At 42.0% G+C, this 3,929-nt stretch overlaps 1 non-coding gene across 1 annotated transcript; it reads left to right on the top strand.

Moving 5' to 3' along the window:
• Nucleotides 1–1,071: 1,071 nt before the first annotated feature.
• LOC141615894 (small nucleolar RNA R71) lies at nt 1,072–1,178 on the top strand. Its single transcript, XR_012530282.1, has one exon. It is a non-coding gene; the product is annotated as a small nucleolar RNA R71 (small nucleolar RNA).
• Nucleotides 1,179–3,929: the final 2,751 nt, after the last annotated feature.

The following is a 3,929-nucleotide window of genomic DNA, read 5'->3' as shown; positions in this document are numbered from 1 at the left end:
GACTTCTCCACCACAATCTCATCTTCTTTCACAACTTCAACCGGGTACTGTTTCACTACTTCATTAGTCACTCTCTTCCTCTTCCACTTAGGAGATTTCTCAACCTCCTCCAATTGTCTTCCGCTCCTCAAAAATACCGCATTCATCTCCCTTGGGTTAACCGTATTACCCGGAAATTTCCCCGGATTTTGAGCCAATTGACTCAATTGTTGAGAAATTTGGGCCACATGAGTTTCCGTAGCCTTTTGTGATGCCCGTATTTCATCATTCACCCGGTTTTGTGAGGCAATGTGGTTATCAAGCTTTGAGTCGGATTTTTTATTTGCAATAACCAATTGTTCAAAGGCTTGTTCCCAAGATGGTTTTTGAGGGGTTTGGAAGTTTTGGTTTTGTGGTTGGAAATTTTGGTTTTGTTGTTGATTGAAATTTTGTCCCTTGAAACCCCCAAAGGGTTGTTGTTGTGTGACAAATTGTTTCCCTTGGAAACCGGGTGGAATTTGTCTTTGGAATTGAGAGTTTTGATTGAACCTTTGTTGTTGTTGAGGTTGGGAAGTGGTGGGATTTTGAATGTTTTGTGAAGCATAAGATAAGAAAGGGTGAGTTTTTTTTCCATTGACAAATTGGTTGTTGTTATTATTGTTGAACCCTTGCCTTGAACTAGTGGACTCCCAAATTCCATTTGCTTGCTCATAGCATTCCTCTTGGAGAGGTGCAATCAAGGGACACCCAATGGGAGTGTGCCCTTGTTCACCACACAACTCGCAAGACAAGACTTGCCTCATATCGGAGCCTTTAGGTTTTGAATTTAGCAAAGCAACTTGTTGGGTGAGTTCATCTAGCATTCCTTTAACCTCCACATTCAAAACCGAACTAGAATCCTTGCTCTTTCCCTTTCTCATTTGCCTATCACTTCCCCATTCCATAGTTCTTGAGGCCATCTCCTCAATTAGTTCCTTTGCCGCTTTATGCCCCAAAATGTCTAAGGCACCTTTCCCCGATCCCGCATCCAATGAAAGCCTAAGGTCTTGAGTCAACCCTTTGTAGAAATTGTTCACTAGCTCGGCCTCAGAGATGCCATGGTGTGGGCATAACCGTTGGAGCTTCTTATACCGTTCCCATGCCTCATATAATGTCTCATCCTCTTCTTGAGTAAAGCTTTGTAGTTCACTCTTGACTTTGGCCGTTCTTGAGGGTGGGAAATATTTGTTTAAAAATGCCGAAGCCAACTCATCCCATGTTTTGAAGGAATCCGGGTCACAATTCTTCAACCAATCCTTGGCCGAACCCCTAAGTGAACGGGGGAACAACCTAAGGCGAACCGCGTCATCGGAAACCCCATTTGACTTGTACATATCACAATTTTCAAGGAAATCATTTAGATGATCATTTGGGTTCTCCAAGGGACCTCCTCCAAATTGGTTGTCTTGAACAAGGTTGAGCAAGGCATTTTTAATCTCAAAGTTATTAGCTTGAATTCGTGGCCTTTGGATGCTTGGATTGACTATGTGCTTAGGAGCCATAGTGTCTCTTATCGGAACCGGATCACCCATGGTGTTAGGCTCTTCTTCTAAAACCCCAAAAGGATTTTCAAACACTTCCGTAGCTTCTTGGTGATTAACTTCTTCAATCGGTGGTGTATCAAGTAAACCCCTTCTTCTTAGAGAATTAAGTCTTCTTGTCGTAGCTTCAATTTCGCGGTCAAGTTGATATATCGGTTGACCTCGTCTTCGTCGCCTACTCATGCAAAAGACCTAAGCACTTGAAAGAAAGGATTAGTAACAAAGGACTTAGTCTAAACTAGAACAAAAACGATTAATATCAAGCCGTACTCCCCAAGAATCGGCGCCAAAAACTTGATGGTCTCAAGTTAAACCTCGCAAGTGCACGATTTTATCGTTGTACACTCTAGAGGGTCGATCCACAAGGAGTAGGGGTGATTACTAATTGTCTATATTCTTGAGCTTAGCTAAGTCGATAAATAACAAAGAGGGTGGTAACAAACTGACACTAGAACTAACCAATTTGAAGACTAAAAACTAGACTAGATAAGAACAAGCTAAAAGATAAAGGATAGATCAAATAAAGAGAAGGACTAGAACTCGGTTCTCCCACAAATATAGGTAATTCCACATACTAATCGTCTCGGCTAATCAAAGGGGTAGAAAGGTAAGGGGGAGATGGCTCTAATTCGCCTAGAACCTCCCTTCCGGTCTCGCAATAGGACACTAGCTACTCCGACTAACCCCCCTCCCGGGTTCGAAAGCCGGTCTCCCTAACTCAAAACCCGACAACCCCAAGAACATGCATTTTCCCTAGGAGGTCAAGTAATGGTCAAGGTCATTAAGTACTCATCGTATTCCGGGTCATCCCACTCCCCCTTCCGGAGGTCGATTTCAAACACTAGCCTAGAGGCACCCTCCCTCGGTTCTCCCTTCCGGTCTCAACCTTAGTTGGTGACAAGGTCAAATTTCGGGTATCCAACTAACAACCTAACCAACTTCCGTTGGTGGACAAGGGTCACAAGTTGACACTACCCAAAACCCAAACCTTAAGCATGAAAATTCCTCTAAACTACCCTCACCAATTTCCCCCACAAATTAGCCTTAATGATAATTAGTTAATGAAATTACCCATATCGGGTCAAACCGAGTCCTAGAAGGAGACTACTCACTAATCATGTTTTTAGAGGCAAAGAAAACAACAAAGATAGAGTCTTTAAGCATAAACATGGTGATAGGATGAATTTTACTTATAAACATGCAACAACCCAACAATAATTATGAAGAAAGATGATTTTAATCTAGTAGCAAGGATGAACAAACTAAAAGACACAATCTTTAACAAAATCAACTCAAAGATTAAGTCTTTGAGGACAACTAACCCAAGATAAACAAAGGAGAGAGAAATAATGAAAAGATGAACAAAGAAAACATAAACAATGGTGAAACAACAAAAATCAAACAACAAGGATGCAATTTTACCAACAACAATCAAACAAACTAGAAGGAAAAACAAATGAAAACAAATGACAATAGGGAGAGAAATAATACCAATCAAATAGTAAGAAAGGAATTAGGATAGAAAATTAAAGAAGGAGGAACCTTCAATTCTTCTTACAACCCAACTCCAATTACTAATTAATTGAAGAACTAGTCTAATTAAGGAATGATTAGCAAAGTAATTAACAAAGTTTGAAACTTGGAAGAGGAAATAATTCGGATCTAGGGTTGTGTGTCAAAACACCCATTTTTGGGGTATTTATAGTGTCCTCATACTTAAGTTGTAAAAGGGGAATTAAGACAAAACACGGGTAGCAATGACCGATCCAGCCGGTCGACCGGCGGCCGGCTGCCCATCCGGCGCCGAGGAATCTCTATTTTTGAAGCTTGAGAATGCATTGTGACGTCCCGCCGGTTGGGCGGCGGCCGGCTACCCGGCTCAGAGTCATCCTCCGTCTTTCCCTCCTCATTCTTCTTTGCTATCTTCCTCTTGTGCCTTGTTTCTTCCCAAATTTCCTCTAGCTAGCTCAATTACCTACAATAGAGCACCGGAATCGATAGTAGCGGGAATATGGAGCAAAAAGCAAGAAAAAGGCCTAAGATCGTGCCTAAGTAGTCCAAAAGATTAGCAAAAGAAAGGGTAAAAAGGGGCCGAATGTTCATTCATCAACGGACAATGACCATTTTAACAACGGGTGCGAATGTCTCACCATAATCCAAACCCTCGACTTGATGATTACCAAACACGACCAGCCGTGCCTTAAGACGCTCGATAGACCTGTCTGATTTGTATTTGATTCGATAGACCCATCGGCATCCAAGAGCTTTCTTATCAGCTGGAAGATCGGTAAAAGCTCCCACGTTTCATTGCGTTCAAGAGCTTCTATCTCAGCTACCATAGCCTCATGCCAACCATCATTCTGCATGGCC

This window comes from Silene latifolia, chromosome 11 (assembly GCF_048544455.1).
Source record: "Silene latifolia isolate original U9 population chromosome 11, ASM4854445v1, whole genome shotgun sequence".
NCBI lineage: Eukaryota > Viridiplantae > Streptophyta > Magnoliopsida > Caryophyllales > Caryophyllaceae > Silene > Silene latifolia.
Note: the sequence above shows the minus strand (reverse complement) of the source record. Positions and strands in the feature narration are given on the sequence as shown.